Raw genomic sequence first — 22,222 nt, forward strand, 5'->3', positions numbered from 1 at the left:
GCTGCATCTTGCCAGCCAGCTATCTTCCCCTGCGCAAAAGCGGGTCATGAGGCTTGTTACCGCGGCCATTGTTCTTGGTTTTTCCTGGCCGAGGTGTCTGGCGAGCCATCGTCTCGGACATTATGTTTAAAGACTGCTAAGGCTTCGGTGTCCGGACAGTCGACTATTTGGTTCTTTTTGGTGAGGAACCTGTTCCAGAATTTGCGTGCTGACTCTCCGGGCTGTTGAGTTATGTGACTTAAATCGTCTGCGTCCGGAGGGCGGACATAAGTCCCCTGAAAATTTGCTCGAAACGCATCCTCGAGCTCTTCCCAACTTCCGATAGTATTTTCTGGGAGGCTTTTGAGCCAATGCCTAGCTGGCCCTTTGAGCTTGAGGGGTAGGTATTTTATGGCATGGAGATTGTCTCCTCTAGCCATATGTATGTGTAGGATATAATCCTCAATCCAGACTCCAGGGTCTGTTGTTCCGTCATATGCTTCTATGTTTACGGGTTTGAATCCCGCTGGAAATTCATGATCAAGTACCTCGTCGGTGAAACATAGTGGGTGTGCGGTGCCCCTATATTTAGGTGTGCCGTTTTCTTCGAACACTCGGCATGTTGTATTGCTTCCTGGAGCCTTCTTTTTTGGCCCATAGATGGACCTGACCGGGTCAGCCTTTTTGCGTGGATCATGTGTCGGCTTGTGTGCGGCGCCGCTTGCTGCTCTTGGCCTGTCGTCTGGTCGTCTATCCGGCCAGGCAGCCTCTTTCTTTTTTGACTGTGGGGGCTCTGCGGCCTCCTCGTCAAATTCGGGCAACAGCTTGCGCTTCGGGTAGCTCTTTGCTTGGTAAATATCGCCGTATTTATCTGCGGTCTTGAGTACTTTGCTCCATCTCATTCTGAGTACGTCTTCCGTTGTTTTGAGCTTCCGCTTCTGCTTCTTCAAACTTCTTGCGGTGGCGACGAGCCTTTTGTGAAGGTTCTTATGCTCCGGTGATGTGTCCGGCGTGAGATCGTCTAGACTGTTGTTTTCGCCGGGGATGGGTTGCTCGTCCAATTCATCCTGTTCGGATGGTTGCTTGGTGGCATGTTCGTCGTCCACTAGTTCGCCCTGCTCTACAGCTGGGTCAGTATGGGTGCTGTTGTTATCGAGGCGGGACTTCGGGCGGCGCTTGCGCCGCCGTTTTGGTTGTTTTTCGGGGGAATTATCCTTCGCCGCGTCCCGTTGTTCCTCGTTATCGCTTCCTTTTGGTGTATCCACCATGTATACGTCGTGAGTTGAGGTGTCTTTCCAGTGCCCAGTGGGCGCTGGTTCTTGGTCGTCTCCGGCATTGTCATCCATACCGTCGATGTCTCGGAGTCGAAGTCTAGCATGTCGGTTAGATCGTCGACAGTGGCTACAAAGTGGGTGGTGGGTTGGCCTTGAATTTCTTCGTCGTCCGCATCCCAACCGTCCTGACCGCAGTCCGGCCAGGGCTCTCCTGATAACGAGAGATACCTTAGCGAATTCAGGATGTCGCCGAAAGGTGAGTGTTGAAAGATGTCCACAGCGGTGAACTCCATGATCGGCGCCAAATCGGATTCGATTGGAGGGGCGCGGGAGGTTCCGAGTACGGCGAGGAGTCCGGCACCTCGGAGTCACGAGCTTCACAAGGGACAAGGTCGGTATTCGGCTCCATCGCCGTAGAGGTTGCAGCCCACGAGGCAGTGTCCAGCCACCCGTCCTCAATCTGTGCAACCGGCTCCAAATTAAGGGTCGGAGCGGACTCGTGTGCGGCCTCCAGGGAACTGTCCGGCAGCAGAGCTAAATCATGCCCATCGTGACAGTGCGGCGTGCTCGGCTGTAGCTCGAATCCATCAAAGATCAAGTCTCCTCGGATGTCGGCCGTGAAGTTCAGACTTCCAAATCTGACCTGACGGCCAGGGGCGTAGCTTTTGATCTGCTCCAGACGGCCAAGCAAATTGGCCCGCAGTGCAAAGCCGCCGAATACGAAGATCTGTCCGGGGAGAAAAGTCTCACCCTGGACTGCGTCGTTATATTTGATGATCGAAGGAGCCATCAGGCCTATCGGTGACGACACAGAGGAACTCTCAATGAAAGCACCAATGTCGGTGTCAAAACCGGCGGATCTCGGGTAGGGGGTCCCGAACTATGCGTCTGGGGGATGGTAACAGGAGACAAGGGACACGATGTTTTTACCCAGGTTCGGGCCCTCTCGATGGAGGTAAAACCCTACTCCTGCTTGATTGATATTGATGATATGGGTAGTACAAGAGTGGATCTACCATGAGATCAAGGAGGCTAAACCCTAGAAGCTAGCCTATGGTATGATTGTTGTTATCGTTGTTGTGTCCTATGGACTAAAACCCTCCGGTTTATATAGATACCGGAGAGGGCTAGGGTTACACAGAGTCGGTTGCAATGGTAGGAGATCTACATATCCGTATCGCCAAGTTTGCCTTCCACGCCAAGGAAAGTCCCATCCGGACACGGGACGAAGTCTTCAATCTTGTATCTTCATAGTCTTGGAGTCCGGCCGATGATGATAGTTCGGCTATCCGGACACCCCCTAGTCCAGGACTCCCTCACTATGGTTAGGTTACCTTAATTCTTTTTTCGTAGTTGTGGATGCTTGCGAGAGGGGTTAATCATAAGTGGGATGCTTGTCCAAGGAAGGGCAGCACCCAAGCACTGGTCCACCCACATATCAAATTATCAAAGTAACAAATGTGAATCATATGAGCATGATGAAAACTAGCTTGACGATAATTCCCATGTGTCCTCGGGAGTGCTTTGCTTTATATAAGAGTTTGTCCAGGCTTGTCCTTTGCTATAAAAAGGGTTGGGCCACCTTGCTGCACCTTAGTTACTTTTGTTACTTGTTACCCATTACAAATTACCTTATCACAAAACTATTTGTTACTGATAATTTCAGTGCTTGTAGATAATAACTTACTGAAAACTGCTTGTCATTTCCTTCTGCTCCTCGTTGGGTTCGACACTCTTAATTATGGAAAGGACTACGATAGATCCCCTATACTTGTGGGTCATCAGCGCTTCACTCCCCGGCAACGGCGCCAGAAAATAGCCTTGATGACCCACAAGTATATGGGGTCAATTGTAGCCTTTTCAATAAGTAAGAGTGTCGAACCCAACAAGGAGCAGAAGGAAATGACAAGTGGTTTTCAGCAAGTTAATGTCTGCAAGTGCTAAAATTGTAAGTAGCGGAGTAGTTTGATAGCAAAATAATTTGTAACGAGCAAGTAACGATAGTAGTAACAAAAGTGCAGCAAGGTAGTCCAATCCTTTTGAGGCAAAGGACAGGCCAAAACGGTCTCTTATGATAAGCAAAGTGTTCTTGAGGGTACACGGGAATTTCATCTAGTCACTTTCATCATGTTGGCTTAATTCGTGTTCGCTACTTTAATAATTTGATATGTGGGTGGGCCGGTGCTTAGGTGTTGTTCTTACTTGAACAAACCTCCTACTTATGATTAACCATCTCACAAGCATTCGCAACTATGAGAAAAGTATTAAGAATAAATTCTAACCATAGCATTAAACTTTTGGATCCAATCGGTCCCTTACGGAATAGCACATAAACTGGGATCATCTAAGCTTCTGTCAGTCTCGCAACCCATCATCTAATAACTACTCCACAATGCATTCCCTTAGGCCCAAATATGGTGAAGTGTCATGTAATCGACGTTCACATGACACCACTAAGGGAATCACAACATACATATCATCAAAATATCGAACACATATCAAGTTCACATAATTACTTGCAACATGATATCTCCCGTGACCTCAAGAACAAAAGTAACTACTCACAAATGATAATCATGCTCAAGATTAGAGGGGTATTAAATAGCATAATGGATCTGAACATATAATCTTCCCCCAAATAAACCATATAGTAATCAACTACAAGATGTAATCAACACTACTAGTCACCCACGAGCACCAATCTATAGTTCCGGTACAAAGATTGAACACAAGAGATGAACTAGGGTTTGAGAGGAGTTGGTGCTATTGAAGATGTTGATGAAGATAGCCCTCCCCAAGATGGAAGAGTTGCTGGTGATGATGATGACGATGATTTCCCCCTCCGGGAGGGAAGTTCCCCCGGCGAAATTGCTCCACCGGAGGGCAAAAGTGCTCCTGCCCAAGTTCCGGCTCGAGACGGCGGCGCTTCATCCCGAAAGTCCTCCCCTTAATTATTTTAGGTCAAAATGACTTATATACCAGAAGACGGGCACCGGAGGTGGGCCGAGGAGGGCAGCACCCACCAGGGCACGCCTGGGCCTCCTGGCGCGCCCAGGTGGGTTGTGCCCATCTAGTGGCCCCCTAGCCCCCTCTGGTACTTATTTGCTCCAATATTTATTAAATATTCCATAAAAAATCCTCATGAAGTTTCAGCTCATTTGGAGTTGTGTAGAATAGGTAGCTTGACGTAGCTTTCTCAGGTCCAGATTTCCAGCTGCCAGAATTCTCCCCCTTAGTGTATACCTTGCATATTATGAGAGAAAAGGCATTGGAATTACTCCAAAAGGCATTATTATACATCAAAACAACATAAATAATAGTAGGAAAACATGATGCAAAATGCACGTATTACCCAACTCCAACGTCGACCCTGCTGCCCCAACTTCTTCCCTGACACCTCATGGGAACGAGTAGACACTCTATGTCTTCAAACCTTTTTGGTCATTCCTAACAAAAGGGGGAGAAGCATATGAGTTGATAGTCTTCAAGCGGGTCCATATATGGGTCGGGTGCTTATTTTTGCTAAGTTTTTACAACTCTCGTTCTTGAATTGTTTGGTTTTGAGTTGTAACACTTAAACTTGATGGTCGTCTGCTACTCTTGCTGCTACCCCAATGATGCGATGATAAATTCCGCATGAAGTCATTCCGCAGACGCCCACTTCTCATTGTGCATTTCATTATCTTCATTACATTTGTGTATGCATGATGAATTGTCTTCATGAGCTGAAGATCCTGCCATGTGCATTTGCATTCAAAGGCAAAACATTTATATGCACATCTTCAGGGGGAGCCTCTTTCAACTTATGAAGCCAATGTCCACGTACTTTAAATTTCACATATTTCTATCCTCGTTGAAAACTTCAACAATCACCAAAAGGGGGAGATTGTAAGTGCATCTAGTGCCACCCCTAGTTGGTTTTAGAGTATTGACGACAAACGTAGTTGAGGGACTAATGTGTTTGTGAGAATTGCAGGATAACACAGGTAGTAGTCCCTCATTGATTCGGTTTTCCTACCAGAGATGACCCCTCAAATGTATGAAGACATTGAAGACAATGGTGGTTTGTGAAGACATCCACGTTGAAGATAATGACGTGTGAAGACATTCACTTGAAGACTATGGAGTGCGAAGACATAGTTTCTTTCGTAGTTTCCTTTTCTTCTTTATTGAGTCCTAGGAACTATCATACTGTTAAGTGGGGGTCCAAGTGAACAAAGTCACAAGACTGACATGATGCTCAACCCAAACCTATGTCTTCGAGCGAAGACAATGAGAGCAAATCTTATCCAGAGTTGGATGAGTCAGTTTTGCTTGTAGCCCAAGTCAAGCTGCCGCGTGTGTTTGAAATCCGACCATTGGACACGTGTCGGTTCCTTAGTGACCCAGGGTCATTTCAGACATATCATGTCGGGTTGCCTCCTGGCTATAAATAGCCCACCCCCTACACCATAAATTGGTGGCTACTCAGAGTTAGTGCACGGCTTTTGTCGTTTGAGAGCAACCCACCTCCGAAGCCCTTGAGAGGGAGATCCTTGCGAGGACAAAGCCCAAAACACCCAGAGCCAAAGAGTGTTAGGCATCACTAAAGTATTTCTGTCTGTGTGACCTGAAGACTTGTTACACTTGATTGTGTATCCTCTAGCCGGTTAGGCGTCACGTTCTGAGGATCCAAGAGTCATTGTGGTTCGCCAGTGAATGGAGTCTATGAAGGTTTGGAAGTCTACCTTGAAGACTTACCCGAGTGATTGGGCGGGGACTAGGTGTCCTTAGATCAAGGGGAATAAGGTGAAGACGTGGTCTTCTGATTCAAATCTCAGCCTCCCTAACCAGACATACAGTTGTCACAGCAATTGGAACTGGTTTACCAAATCCCTGTCTTCACCAAGCTACTGGTTCTATCCCTCACTTCCTTTACATTTCACTTTGTCTTTGTGAAGTCATTGCTAGCTTGTCTGATCTATTTGACTTCATTGTGCGAAGATTTTTCCTGTTTGGCTTCATTCTGTCTTCCACTCCGATCCGTACTATCTAGCTGTTATTAGTCTTCGTGCTTTCATTACTATGCTCACTTGATTATGGTTTGTCTAGAGTAGTTTATCTTCCACTGCATATCATATAGGTTCAATTGGATTGTTTGTCTTGAAAGACCTCGTGTTTTGAAGAAGACTTCATAAAAATCGCCTATTCACCCCCCCTCTAGTCAATAACTAGCACTTCCACACGTGCATATGAGTTTTTCACTGAATTGCATATTCTAGGATCATAACAGTCAATATAAACTCTTAATTATAAACATGAAATATAATAATACAATATTATTGCCTCTAGGACATATTTTCAACAAGAGCAACTATACAGCTCGGTGACACTGATACATTTCAGCCAGTCTAACTGACAGGGCACGAGTATAAGTACTCTGCCCATGAACGATTTTCAGAAATTCCTCCAAATCCATTCATGCCACTCCTGGCCTCTACCATTACAAGGTCTACAGATGATCGCCTTGGACTCCAGTGACCTCCTGCCACTGGATTTTCCCGTCGCCGTCGTCAAATCTCACTCGACGTCGTAGTCATAGACGGACATCACCAAGTTAGGGTATGATCCGACCCCCTACGTGCATCTATTTTTCCAAGTCTGCATGAAGGGATCACCTCATTATCTTGCCACATTGATTAGATCTCCATCCACCACAATAATTTATAGAATTTAGGTTTTGAGCAATTTTGTAAGGTTTAGGATTTTTCTGTTAACTATTTGGTATGTCCGATTCAAAGTCGTCCGGTGCCATCGGGTTGGCGTGCTATTGTACTGAGTCGGTCTCACCGATACGAAATCACTCGGTGACTCTACTATTGGTTACTAGGGTTTGGTATGCACTTCGGAGAGACTGGCGCTCTCATCTGTGCCACCGAATTGAGTTGGCTAGCTTAGAGTAAAAACCTAAAGTTGACTTTTGAACTCAAATGTTTTTCAAAACCAGCTGCATTTTGTGATCCTTATCTTGCTCATTCTTATCTATCTAATTCACAGGGTCTGCTCAGTGTCAACATGCCATGATCAGAGGTAGAGGACAACCAGAATATGCAAGGCTATGAGGAACTTCATTTAAGTGTTGGAGCAAGGTTCCTCGATTTTTTCCTCCCCAGTCACTCCCTTGATTATACTCTTATTTTTGTACTCTCAATCGATGCCGCACAAAATTAAAACCAACATAAATAGAGTAAATTGAAATGATCTAAATAAATTGATACTTTCCCAAAATCATGTCCTATATTAATTCAATCAAATCAAATCTTTCCAAAATCACAACTAAATCAAAATTTTCTTTTTCTTCCATGTGAATACCCAAATCGAATCAAATCTTACCAAAAACTCAACTAAATCAGAACTTTCCTCATTCAAATTAGGAATATATTATCAAAATCTAGAATATGGTGGGTGTCAGAAATATGTCAGATATAATTAGTGTTGAACTGACCACAAATGTATGATCGATTGCAACGCACGTGCTATTAGCTAATATCTAAAATGTGCAACTTGTTCGAATAAGCAGACTCCTTGTTAGGTATTTTATTGGTTTTTTTATCCTTGTTTTAGTTCTTTGTACCTTTTTTCTCCTTATTAAACTTTTATTCCTTATTATGTTCCGTTTCATCGTCCCTTCCATTTGTTGTTTCATTTTCATTTTCATTCTTCCATTTATTTATGTTTTCATGTTTGTCTTGTCATTTTCCCTTTTACTTTGTGTTAGAGTAAACACATGGACATTTTTTTCAGAGAGATGCAGTGTTACTTATTTCATGTTCATGAATATTTATTTTCAAACACATGGATGAATGCCTCCGGTCAAGAAGTTGAATATTCTTTCATAGTCCTTAGTCTTGTTTTGAAAAAAAAAAGATGAACTGCTGTTCGCGGGATCTATAGAATTGATTGTTTCTTAGGAGTATATATCACTACATGAAGATGATTTTGACACTAACATCTATCAAAACATAATATGTTTTTTGCCAAATGGCCAGCCCATTTAGCCCTCCCCCTCTTCCTGGACCCCTTCTTTCTTCATAGGCCAACTCAGGTCAGGTCCAAACACACTTGTTGCACTAGTTAATGTTTTTTTTTAATCTTGTTGCTAGTGTTAGTATGCTTGGGCTGAGAGAGGATGGAGAGAACTCAAACTGGGCTGAGGCTGAGCCATCTCTTCTCTTGTCCGAGTGAGCGAGTACTACTAGTATGGAGGCGTATATAAGCAGGCATTTTAGGGTTGGCGTGCAGTCCCTTTCCGATCCATCTCCCAGCCGTCTCTCCTCCCTGGTCTTCTTTCTATCCAAACTCCAAAGGCGCTGCTGCATCTGGCCTTCTCTACCACATCATGCACCGCCACCGCTGGCCGCTGCTCTCTCCTCCCCTGCGCTTGGCTGCTCTCGTCTGCCTGCCTGCCTGCCTGCTGCGGACAGCAAACCCGTCCTGCGCTGGTCCGAGAGCAGTCCCGGTGGCCGGTGACCGGTGCGTGCGCTGATCTGCCGGCTGCCTGGAGCAGTCCCGCCGGCCGGTGACCGCTGCGTGCGCTGATCTGCCGGACGCCTGCAACCGGCTGCTCAGATCCGTTGCGCAACCGCATGCAGTCCCGCCGGTGGCCGGCGCCGGGCGCTGTGCCGGGGACTTGGCCGTCGGGCGAGAGTCTGGCGCACCCACCGGTGGCCGGCGGCTGGGCGAGAGTCTGGCGCACCCACCGGTGGCCGGCCGCAGGTCTGCTCTGTTTTTCCAGAGGTCCTCTCTGCTCATTTGCTTGTGAGAGCAGGCAGTTTACAGCGCACCCACCACCCACCCACCAGCTAGTAGAGTTGTGTCAGTACAAGAATAGTAAGCAGGATTGAGAGTGACCGGTGGCGTCACGTCGACGCGACGTTTTTAACTCTTCCCCTTTTTTTTCTTTCTTTTGTGTATGTGCAATACAGTAAAAAAAAAGGTTCTCGTCACGTAAAACATAAGAGACGACAGGTGTCGACATGCAGGTGGGTGGAACAACCGGGCTCCGGTGCTTGTAACCCTAAATTTAACCGACACGAGACGAGACGAGAGGAGATTTTATCTCTTTCTTCCTTTCCTGATCCTGATGAGACGAGGAGCAGTCCAGATCTGGCAGACCCAACCCTCCACGCCGGCCTGCCTGATCCTAGGTTCGCCGCCGGCGCCGGCCACGGCCACGGCCACGTACGGTCTCCCCCGCTCCCTTCCTCCGCTCTCCACGCACGCGCCCTTTCTTCCCCAAGCAAGGATCGATCCTTGGAACTAGCCACGCGCCGCCTCTCTTTCTCCTTCCTGCCGGACAAGTCGACTGATGATCCCAACTAACTTGTATGTATGGATCGACCCGTTCAAGTTTTTCTGAATCTCCTTGCCTGTATTTTGATTTGTTATTGTTGTTAATTAATCTGACCATATGTTGGATCCACATGCAGGCAGGAGGGTTAATCGACGCGCTCATCCCCACCATGGCCGACCGCTTCTTCTCGCACCGCCGGGATGGCCGCGGACAGCACAGAGCACACCCGCCGGTGACAGGTGTGTTTGGCTGCTCTCATCCGCCCGCTGCCGAGATCAGTCCCGGCGGACGCCGACAGATGCGGATCCGCGCGGGCCGGCGTGCGGGGGGGGGTATTCTTGCCGGACGTCGATATTCTCCTGAGGCCAGAGGCAGTGAATCAATCACGTAAGTCGGATGGTAGCATCGTCGACACGTACGTACGTATATCGGAACGAAAATAGAGCTGCGCTCGCGGCTAACCCTAATTGCCACCACCTCTTTCTATGGCCCAAATATGAGTTGATTGATTAATTAGTCCATAATAATCGCCCGCTGACTCCGATTCTTCCTCCTCCTTCCTCCCTCTTGAGATGAGATCGCCGATAAGCTTTAGCAAAACTGATTATTATATATAGTTCAGATCTCATCCCCTGTCCTCCCGTAGCATAACTTTCCTCCAGCCCGGCCGGCCATGCCCCCTGTTTCTCCTGCTGACTGGATATGTTAATTTGGATCGGTTCACAAAATTAACTTCCTCTTCTATCCTCGCCTCGCCTCGCCCGACATTCCCTTCCGTGTGTTTATGTTTTTTGTTATATAATTCTTACCATATGACTCTGGATCTTACATGCAGACAGACATGCGAGACTGTGCCGTTCTCCCTCGTACACCGACCGTGTGCCGGCCGGCCGGCGGCCACGAGTGCAAATTCTCCCGTGGTGCGAGTGCAACGCAACGCCGGGCGAGATCCAAGGTTATATGTCGTGGCCTCCACCTCAACCAGACATGCATACCGCCCATGATTATCTTTTCAATCCCTAGTTATGTCCACCATTCTATTCTTTTATTGTTATTGCGGCTGCTGCTAGAATCTTGATTTATTATGATTTTCCATTCAGTCTTTAACGCTCTTCGTTATTGTCATGTGTGTGGTTAAATTAAAAAGGTTTAGATCATGATTAACTTTCTCTAACCAAACTAGAACCAAGTTTACTCGAATTGTTGTGCCTAAATGTTTTGCATATTTATATTATACCACTTCTAAAAAATTCTGATCAGTCTTGTTTCTCTATTTTACTATTTGGAAGAAACAAAAGAAATAGAAAGTTCTATGAATTTTGCTATCACTTGTCATATGTGCCTTTGTTTTGCAAAAATCATGAGAAGTGTTGTAGTCTGGGTGGCCGTTTCCTCTCGTTGTTGGTCAACGACACCCAGTGCCGGCGCCCACAAGTCCAACCATAACTTACTTTGCTGTCGTAATACATGTACTTTGCCCTTTGTTATCAATTTGTAAAATTGCTTGGGAAGAGATTTGTTGTACATTTTATAATTCTACCTGAAATTTCACACTAACTATATAGCACCTCCTTACTTTTAATTTCATGTCCTCTTTAGGGCTGATCATTGGTCCGTAGTATGGATGGAGTACAAGGGCCGGTGAAGAACCAAAGTGAGAAGTGGCCTCTCTGAGCATGAGTTGTATGTGGTGGCCTCCACAGCCCCAAACGGCGCCTCTCATTCTTGTATTTAATCCTATAATGAACAAGGTTTTCAATCAATCGGCAGGGTATAGTACAGTGGGTGAAGAATCCTTTTGCAATACCCTACCGAAGAAGTTGTTCGCGTAACCGAGAAATAGAAGATAAAAATCTTGGTGAGTTTTTCAAGTAGCATACATTTAATAAAATGCATAGATGAGTTGTGGTAAATCATGATATAGATGTATAATCTAATTTGTAACAGTTTTGCTAAAGCACATCTAGATGGGCCATAAGTATTGCACATGTAAGTTCTATGTCATTGATCTTACGCGGAGATTCGTGTGGGTATTTTTGTATTCTTTTTCTTTTTATATGCTTGATTAAGTCACTTAGATGTGCAATAACTAGAGCACATCTAGATGTGTCGTAGACAAACCCAATTTGTAAATATGACTCAATATATTTGGGTACAGGAATTGTATTTTAGGTCTGAAATATTTGATGCATACAATTAATATTCTCTCTTTCAGAAGATATAGGTTGCATAATTGCACGCATGGTCATGTTTTAAAATTTGGCCACTAATATGCACAAAAGTTGGACATGCAAGAATTATATACTAGTATTTGTCATGCAAAAAAAATACTTGTACTACATATCATAAATATCTACTCCCTCCGTCCCAAATTACTCGTCATAGAAATGGATGTATCTAGAACTAAAATACATCTAGATACATCCATACCAGTGACAAGTAATTCGGGACGGAGGGAGTATCTGATAACATGCATTTAGTCAAACTTTTGAAATTTTGACTATGAATATTGTTGTAGTTATTCATAGTGATTTTTCTTGCAAATTATTTATATGAAGTCTGTAATGTTGTTTATTTGGATGCATACTTAATCGGCAAAGTTACATCTCGAAAATTGTGTCGGTGTCCAAAACATCACTTTTTTGGTGATACGAGAGAGTACTTATCTTGCTTGTCCTTTATTCCGCAGGTCTCTCTCTCTCTCTCGGAGCATCTTTGGCGGGCTCGCTTTGACTCCTTTCGGGTTTTGGCTACACACATGCGAGTCTTTCTGTTCCCTCCTCCAGCTAATGATGTTGTTTATATGGAATATCTTCAATACATGCAATGATGGGGATTATATATATTTGCTTCATGGCGATGAGGCAGAAGAGAGCTTAATGGTGATGGATTAAAAGTCCACCGAAACCCGTTGTGCGAATGTGAGATATACAAGTAAAATAAACCCGGTAAGACCATTAGTAGGTATACATATGTTTGTGGCAAACCATTTGTTCATATGATAAAGTTGATGGCTATGAGTTTTTACGGATAGGCCTGAATTTATCTGTCAATTGGAGTTTAATTACCGGTCATAAATATGAGATGGAAATAAATTGTGTTTTTTTTATGAAATGATTGAATTTTTCCAATTTTACAATAAGTTATGACTTTTAATGACTTTTAGTGTTCTTTCCTGTCATAAATATGAAATGGTATACAAGTGTACATTCCAAGTTCTAAATTTTCCATTTGTCTTGCAAATTATATTATGTCGTGTCCCATTTTACTCAATATTTAGTAGCCCGCACTTCCCGGGATCTATGTTTGACCATAAATTTAACCAACGAGATCGACTGCGGCGGGAGCAAAAATTATTCCACTGAATTCGTATCGAAAATATGCGGTCAGTGGTATAATTTTTGCTCCCGCCGTAGCGGTCTTGTTGGTTAGATTTATGGTCATCAAACTTAAATCTCGGGAAGCACGGGCGCACTACATTTTGGAATGCAGGGAGTAGCAAACATTCTGGTAAAATGCATAATATGTTTCTATTGAGTCATGGACACATTTTTAAAATACACAATCACCTTTTAGAATGTACTCGAACATTTTTAGTAGTTCGATGAACATTTTTATAAAAAATTATTTTTTGTTCCCCTTTTCATTTTTATTTTCACTTTTTAAATATGAATTCTGTATACAAGTAATATTTTAAATAATGATGATCTAGCGAATGCCTATGTACTTTTTGTTAGGGGTAATCGAATGTTCAATACACGCAGGTACATCTCCAACTAAATTACAAGTAAATAGAAGTTATCTAGTGATGTCCTTCTTTTCTCAGTTCTAGTAAACATCTTCCTCTAAAGTACAATTTTCCATTTTTCAGTAAACAAGCCTAGCTAATGGCCTAATTCCCTCTAAACCGGAGGCCCGGCCCAATTATTCTACAATATATAAAGGACATCCTTGGAGAAGCGACGCCCCCTCCCTGCCTTCCTCCCAAAGAACCCGCATCCGCTGCCGCCGCCGCCGCGGTATCCCTAAGTATCCAAAGGAGCGAACCATGGCCGCCGCCCACCACCAGGAGCAGCAGCAGGCGCTCGAGGGCGTCGATCCCCCACCGCCGATTGCGCTAGTAAGCTCTGTTTCGGCAGAGGCTCCATACGCCCGAGGACGAGTTCAAAGCCTTCCAAGACCGTCGGTATGAGCCAGACAAGAAAGGCTTTCCCATCCCAAAAAGGGGCAAACAAACTGGTAAGATGGCTTCATGGCTTCTGTTTTGTTCTCTGATTCCATGAGTTGTAGGTTTGCTCAATTTCTGTGGATGAAGTAAGAGTGCACTTTCTGATAGGAAGATCTGTGGGGGTAACTGGTGATTGGTCAATTTCTGTGGGTGAAGTCTTCCCCTTTTGGTTCCAATGTGTTTAGTTATACGAGTCAAACAGTGGTAATAATACTTTAAAATCTGCAGCCATGTACACTGTAAAATCCTTTTGCCATGACAGATATCATATTCTACTTCTTGTAAATTCTGGTCATTGTTCATGTGGTCTAATTTCCTGCCCTGTGATATTGGTGAATTGTCTGTTTGTACTATGATGGTGGTGGTTCTGTTTTAGCTAAGTTTTGGTGTCTAATTCCTTTACTTCTTCTGCAATTGATGTCTCAACTTGTACACATTGTTAGCATGTTGCAACTTGCTTCTATTTGTTGGTTAAGAAATAGCTGTGCAAACATTATTGGTGGTTTATGATTTCTGTTTAGCAAAGTGATGCATCTTGAATAATCAAGTCTGTGTGCTGAAGCTACCTTTCCTGTGGAGACTCAACACTAATTTGTTTATTTTCGTATAGGAGGAGTCCACTTGGCTGTTTGACAAAAATAAGCACTCAACCGGCCTTGTGCTGGGCGATCTGCTTAAGCGTGCTATCTTCTACCAGAACAATCTGATTGCTGATAAGAGAAGGGAAATGCTGAAGGTAATGACCTCCAGCAACAAGAACCGCCAATACCTCCTTCGGCTCGGAAGTCAGCATAAGGGCCTAGTGGATAGGCTGGAAAACATGTTGACGGATTTCCACGCCGTTATCCTAAATGTGGTTCTTGAAATGCCGGAGCATTTCAGGGCGCTACCCAAGCTTCAAGAGTAGAGGTTATTTTATCAAGATTTTGGCGACGCTGCTTCATGAATTAGAATTTATCTTATGTTATCTATATCTACCGGTAGTGTTATCATTTTGAGCTCCTTAGTGAGTGTTGGTCATGCCCTGAGCCTATAGAGGTTCTTTTGTAGAGACCCTTGTGCCTGTAGAGATTCTTCTGTCGAGACTTTGGCACTGCTCTTTTATGACTGATAATTTATCTTATGTTGGTGGTTTTTATCATTTTGAGCTCCATATTGAGTGTTTGTCAGGCCTTGTGCCTGCTGGTTGGATTGTTTCAACCAGAATATTTATATGTGGTATGAGATCTTTTGTGTGGTTAAAAGCTTTTTTTGGATAATGTCATAGTTGATGGGTCATTCCTCTTATATCGTGGTGAGTTCATTCTGCTGGTTTAATGTTTATTGCTGCATAATCAGGCATGATCTGGGCCATATAGAGGTGATTTTAACGGGTGCGATTCATATCGCATTAACTGTTATTTGGTTTTCATCTCGCATTAACTGAAATTTATCGAGCAACTACACTACCACAGAAAGAAAAAGAAAACCGAGCTACTCCCTCCGTTCCTAAATACTTGTCTTTCTAGGCATTTCAACAAGTGACTACATACGGAGCAAAATGAGTAAATCTACACTCTAAAATGTGTCTACATACATCCGTATGTAGTAGTCATTTGAAAGGTCTAGAAAGACAAGTATTTAGGAACGGAGGGAGTAGATAACAGCACCATAAGTGATTATGATATGCAGATAATAAATAGTTATCTGAAACAACAGCATCTTTGTGCAAGTTCCTGGACCATTCTTTCTTTCAGATATAATGTACGAGCAATGGCACTGCTTGCTAACCATATCTATCATTCCAGTGCCTGTATGAATCACTTGGCGCCACTATGTAACTTGAAGTGGTTACACACTTACACTGTCACTAGATTGAGACAGCTTTCATTGATAACTTTGTGCTGGAAAGAGGATGACGCTAGTTCTATCCTTGTACACACATATGTAGGTTGGTTATTCGTCCGAAGATCACTCATGTTTGCTTTCATCATTTTTGTTTTCATCCTTACAGTGGTGTGATCCTGGTAACTGCATTTTTATATGATGGACAGATGTTCATTGTTTTAGTTTCATTTAACTTCTAAATAAAGTTCACTTTTGCTAATGATAAACAGAGATGCCCATCTTCACTTGTGAGGATCACAGACAAAGTGACGTAACAATAATCACAAACCTTTCACAAGCAACGAGATACTAGGAGTCTAGGACACAAGCAAGGAGCAGATTACAGCCACACTTCTAACAATTCTATGTTAGGACACACAAGCAAGGAGCAGATTACAGCCACACTTCTAACAATTCTATGTTGGGACACAAGCATGGAAATCATAGTAACTAGTCAACTGAGTTGCAGCAAGGATTCAGGTAACAGTTCAGAACATTCAGCAACTGCACAAGTTAGGGACAGAGTATTATTACAGCCACTGAGATCTCTAGATCCGGATGAGTGTGCGGGCGATTAGGAGATCATAGAGCTAAACACAAGTTCAGATCGTTGCAGGAAGGAATTGTTCTTGGCGTCCAAGACCTTCAACACTAAATGACGTTGCAGATCGCTGGTCCCTTCTCCGATCGCCCTCGGATGCTTCTCTTTTCCCTTTTGACATGTTCCGTCCTGCACACTTCGATGCTTCTCTTTTCCCTTTTGCACCCTCGTGGAGAATCACTCTGATTTTGTAGTGCCTAACCCTCTTTCCTGCAAAAAGACCATAGAAAGATCATGACTACTACTAAAGATAAGTTTCAGCTTTTCAAAATTATATTTGCATCACTGAAAGGGATGATTTGAGCTTAAAGATCACAATATTAGCATTGAGGGAATGCTAACAAGAATACTACAATGATCAAGCAGCAAATGTACCTCTCGAAAAATGACAATCTTCAGCAGCTTATGGATTTATTTATTTATTTTGAAAACCGTTATCTCTGTTCATTGCTGCCTCCGGTGAATATTTAATTAGCATTCAAGCTGATACTGAAGACAAACAGCATGCTCACACTGGTATTGCTAAACAGAACCAGAACAGAACCACTCGCCATAAGACTGAGAATACCCCAGACCCGGAGGTTCAGAAACAGGAATACAATGAGATTGCAGGATAAGAATCAACATTGTATGTCCGACAAAGTGGCATCTTCAAAAATATTAAATTCAAACAAATAGACACGTTCTAAATAGCAGCAGCAAGGAGCCGCTTGCATGGACCAGAAAGACACCTGTGAGATTCGCATCAGCACTGCTCAACACCTCATCGGTCTATGCTTTCCATATTACCTGCGACCAAAAACGGTTAAAGATTTAATCCTAGAAAGAGAAGAAAAATAAGGGAAACGGAGACACAGAAGAAAAAATAGAGCCCTAAGTATCACCACACCATCATTCAGGCAGACGCAGAACCATATAGGCAGGCTGACTCATAGGCACAGGGAAGGAGTAACATCTACGACCTTGCATAAAAATCATTTACTAACTCCCTTATTTCAGGCACTAACTTCAAAAGAATGCAAAAGTGGTAAGTAGTTTTTTCACCATAGAACACCCATACCAAGGGAAAAAATATTTCAAGTAAAGATGAACCTTCAGCTCTGAGCGATCAAAAGAAGCAAGCATACTGCACCATAGACAGCAACAAATTGTACAGCTATAACTTCAGAGTAGTTCATCCTTAGCTTTGATCATATCTGTATAAACTTTCATTTCTTGCAGACTATTATCAATAGATCATGAGAAATGAGAAATGATAATGAGAATATGAAACTGAACCTCCTTGTTTTGTTATGTGGTTCTTCACAAAATAAAAAAGTTGCTAGATATCAATTATGTCCAGCCCAAAGCAGGAAATGATATATTCATATATCTATAGCAAAGCAACAACAATGCATCTAGCAGGCAAATGGGCAACAACAGGCAAAGAGCGACACGATGGCCAGCATCAGCACTGCCCTCCGTTAATCACCAGCAGACAACATTAGCTAAATCAGTGAGCACACAAAACTAACCACACAAACCAAATAGCATGCGAGCAACAAGAAAACATAGCATGACACTTCCGTGCCATGCACAGTAAACACTAACTTCACGGCAACAGAAGCACAATTGAGACCAGCAGAACAGCACACGCCGACCATCACGCACCAGTCAACCAGCAAGAGACAACTCGAGCTGCAAATAGCCTGAGAGGAGCGCCTGTATCCCTCCGCCTAAAGGGCCAAAGGAAATTTAGTTGTTTCCATAGCTTGCCTACTACTCAACATGACAAAAACCCATAGCCCTGCCATATAAGCACCAGCAATGATACTCTGAAACATCTCAGAAAGATGCACCGCTAGGCACCAGCAATGATTAACTACAAGAGGATTAACTACAAAATAAATAAAGAATGTACTCCCTCTGTAAACTAATATAAGAGCGTTTAGATCACTATTTTAGTATTCTAAACGCTCTTATATTAGTTTACGGAGGGAGTAAGTTTTATGACCATTCAGTGAAGTGTGGAGAATGCATGAACTTGATAAAGGATCAATTTACTACGAAAGCCTACAAAATGTCACCAGCGTTTCTACCGTCCATATCATCATAAGACCTGTGATGAGACAAAAACTTTTTCAGGGGAAATGCAGATAGATTGTCAACAGTTAAAATGGGGAATAAATATCATCCGGTGAATGAAATTCCAATAGATCACAATTTCATGTATAAACTAAGAAGTTAATAATCAGTTTAGGTAGAACTGTAATTGTCACTGGTTTTAATTACGCAGAGCAAATGGAACCTCCTCAGTGAAATGAGCCGCTGTGTTGAGACGTAGGCAATGGTACAAGCAGCAAAAGCAAAGCTAAATGTTCAAACAGAGGATGCAACGGCATGGAATTATTGACTGAAGACCAAATAACGTTAAAAGGGGAGTTGAATCTTGCCCTGGGATTGAATTAAGTAATAGGAGGACCACCCGACCTAGCAGTGGAGAAGAAGACGCCTGCGGAGAGGATGAACCTACAGACAAGAAAAGGTCAGGCTTGCAACCAAGATCTGCAAGGGAAATTTTGGTCAAGAGATGCATCAGTAGAACATAGCAAGGCGGCTGAAGGTCCAAAATGCATCTTGCCTGCCCTGCTAGAATCACCTCACCACATCATTGAACATAGCTTAGATCGATCCTGATTCTGCAGCAACAAATACTCACCGCACCACCACATAACAGGAATAGCTCTCAACCATGACATTAGCTGAAAAAACAACCTTAAATGTAACAAAGATGTCACTACCACATAAGCAAGGGAGTGAATAGGGAAGTCATGATGATACTGTGGTTAAAACAACCCAATCAGCACACACGGGACAGCTCAGAAACAATCACATCGCATGAGAACACTGACATATCACAGTAACATACTTGCTTGAGTAACAAGGAGCTCAAATGGTAACACGAGCTGATAACATATAACACACGAGGATTGATAACATTAGATAATTTATCAGTGGCACATAACATTGGTTCATCGGTGCCTAACTTGATCATGAGAGCATACATAACAGTGGGGATGGATCACTACATACGGTTCAGCTACAAATACAGATAGATAGCTACATGGATGGATTATAGATACTGGCATCGGTGACCTCCTTTGTCTCTGTGCTTCTCAGACCACCACGGAAACCTCCTCCTGCCGTCCCTTGTTATCCTCCTGCATCTTGAGGAGGGAGGCAGCGGACTGGAACTTGAGCCAGGGCATGTGAGCATGCCTCACCCGCCTGCGCAGCTCGAACCGCTCACACATCTTGGCGTAGGTCACGTCAATGTCTTCGTCCGAGCCGTAGTCCGTCTCGTCCGACATGTAGTCCATCTCGTCCGCCTCCACCATACCGGGCCCCCTCTGTCCGGCCAGCGCCATGAACACCGGGTCATTCGCCTTGGACTTGGCCTTGACGACGAACGCCTCCTCCTTCTCCTCCTTGGCCTTGACGACGAAAGCCTCCTCCTCCACATCCGCCTTGGGCTCCTTCTCCGCCCTGGCCTTGAAGATCGCCGCCACCTTCTCCGCCTCCGCCTTGGCCTTGAGGATCGCCGCCTCCGCCTCCGTCTCCGCCCTGACGCTGACGAACACCTCGTCCTCCGCCGGCTCCGCCATAGTGGCCCTGACGAACGCCTCTGCCTGCTCCTTCTCCCCCTGGAACGGGGTGAAGTGAAATCCCTCGGAGCCGGCGGCCATCGGCATGGCAAACTGCATCTCCTCAACCGCCCTCGCTGGGTCTCTCTCGCCGATCTCTCCTGGTGGGTTAGGGTTTGGTGGATTGGGGATTTCTCTTCGTCTCTCGCTGGATCTTGGAACGAAGGGGTTGAGGCGCGGCGGCTGGCGTATATATGTCCAGGCGAGCCCTAACCCAGGACCCTCCTCGGGTCGGACTCGGGTCCCGTCTCCGGACCGGCCTCTTCCATCATACTCGTTCATTGGGCTGGGCTGGGCAGGGTTTGGATGGGGCCACATCTTCTTTCTTTCTTTCTACTAACCTGTTTTTTCGGAGAGAGGGGGAGAGAGAATTCAGAAAGGTAAATGTTTGTACCCGGCGGACCGGCTGAACATTGTGCCGGTCGCCGTGCGTCACGAGTACGCATCTCAAGTGGGACCTGTCCACCGCCCTCCCTTTACCTTATCTTCTCATAGGCTAAAGCGACCACATCCACTAATCTCATCCCATGACGCTCCCATCTCCTCCGCTTTTGCAGCGCTACTCCACCTCATCTCGCACGCCGCCGCCGAGATCCTCTGCCACCGGCGATGCGATGCCGGCTGGCCATGGCCACCACCACCTTCAGTTTCTTCTATCCCTGCCATGGCTGCTCTACCAAACGCCACCGCGGCGAGCTGCGCCTACAGTCGCGGCGAGCCGAGCCCATGGATGTGAGGCCGTGGTGCGGCCGGCCTACGGCGGAGCCTGTTGCGTCCTTGGATCAGCGGCCATGTCCAAGGTAACGCGTTGCAACCGGTGAGATGCGACGCTGGAACCGGTGTGGGGATTTGCTTCAACCGGCGGGAGATTTGCTTCAACCGGCGAGGATGGTGGTGGGGCGGCGACCGTGGTGGGCTGTGGTAAGTTGCTGCCTTTTTTGATTTTTGCTGGAAACACTTTCAATTTTTGCTGGAATTAGTTTCTCGATTTGCTGCATCGGGAGAGGATAGTGCTAGGCGGCCACGACGGCGGGGGTGCTATGTTTTTTGCTGCACAGGATTTTTGCTGGAACCAGATTTTTTTTCTCCTGCTGCAATCGGTGAGGATGGTGTTGGGGTAGCTACGATGACGACGCCATGCCTTTTTTGCTGCATTGATTTCTTTTGCTGGAAACCCCTTTTTTCAATTTTGCTGGAACTATATGACTTCTTTGTTGGAACTATGTCTGTTATTTGTTGGAACCATATCAACGTGTTTCGCTGGAAAAATATCATTTTTGCTGGAACCACATTATTGTTTGCTGGAACCATATCAATTATTTGCTGGAACCATGTGTTTTGCTTTTCAAACTAGCGTTGCTATTTTTTGTTGCAACAGAGGAGCGCCGACGGCGACGGCGAGCAGCGAGCGGCCAACGGTGGGGAGCCAGCGAAGCTTCGAGGTCGTGCGGGCAAGGATCGATGGCGTTCGTGTGTTTTTTTTATCCATGCATGCGAGGCAGAAAGACAGGGAGGGAAAAGGAAAAAGAAAAGAGATCTGACGATTCGCATCTTTTAGATCGGGTGGCTAGCAGCTGACCGGCCGAAGGGTTAGGCCGGTGCGCCGACGCCTAGTAGTGCCCATTCAGAAAAGCTTTGGGATTTTTTCCGGACAGTGTATTCCCATCTTTTGAAGACATGAACACTTTCCCTCAAAAAAAAAGACATGAACACTTTTTGAATTGTGAATATTTTGAAAAGGCGAATATTTTCATAAAATTTCTGGAACATTTATTAGAAACACACAAAAATAAGTTTCAGGAAAACAATAAAACATGATTAAAAAATCAATGTTTTAAAGTGCAAACAAACATGTTTAAAAATTCAGGAACATTTGCAAACCAACCTGTGGTTGGATGGTTAGGACGACAGTGGTATCACTGCCCCACTAGTGTTCATATGTACTACTCCCTCCGTCCAAAATAAGTGTCTTCACTTTGTAGTAGCTCTAGTACAAATTTGTACAAAGCTCGAGACATTTATTTTGGGACGCAGGGAGTACGTCAAAAAAGAATTGGGAACATTTTTTCAAATTGTGAATGCCTTTTAGAAGTGGAGATTTTTTTAAAACAAAAATGGGAACATATATAAAGTTTCAGTAATTTTTTCGTGGTTTTTTAAATGAAATGGTTTTTAAAACTGATAATTAAAATTATTTTCATCTACTTACAAGCAAACAACAAACACAAGGAAATTTTATATTAATTCAAATTTTAATGA

General features: G+C 44.5%; 2 long non-coding RNA genes across 7 annotated transcripts; both read left to right on the forward strand.

Annotated features, from left to right (window-relative positions):
- The first annotated feature begins 8,545 nt into the window (after positions 1 to 8,545).
- Positions 8,546 to 15,061, forward strand: LOC119337513. 6 transcript variants are annotated; one of them, XR_005163358.1, is made up of 7 exons: positions 8,546 to 9,621; positions 9,722 to 9,972; positions 10,421 to 10,540; positions 11,185 to 11,443; positions 12,275 to 12,533; positions 13,457 to 13,824; positions 14,424 to 15,061. It is a non-coding gene; the product is annotated as an uncharacterized LOC119337513 (long non-coding RNA). The 6 variants fall into 6 exon arrangements; XR_005163356.1 differs by having other exon boundaries at positions 8,546 to 9,617; positions 9,722 to 10,004; XR_005163355.1 differs by having other exon boundaries at positions 8,546 to 9,617; positions 9,722 to 10,000.
- A 5,415-nt stretch (positions 15,062 to 20,476) lies between these two features.
- Positions 20,477 to 21,611, forward strand: LOC119335706. Its single transcript, XR_005161982.1, has 2 exons — positions 20,477 to 20,884; positions 21,342 to 21,611. It is a non-coding gene; the product is annotated as an uncharacterized LOC119335706 (long non-coding RNA).
- The last annotated feature ends 611 nt before the right edge of the window (positions 21,612 to 22,222 follow it).

The sequence above is a fragment of the Triticum dicoccoides genome, chromosome 7B, assembly GCF_002162155.2.
Source record: "Triticum dicoccoides isolate Atlit2015 ecotype Zavitan chromosome 7B, WEW_v2.0, whole genome shotgun sequence".
Lineage (NCBI taxonomy): Eukaryota > Viridiplantae > Streptophyta > Magnoliopsida > Poales > Poaceae > Triticum > Triticum dicoccoides.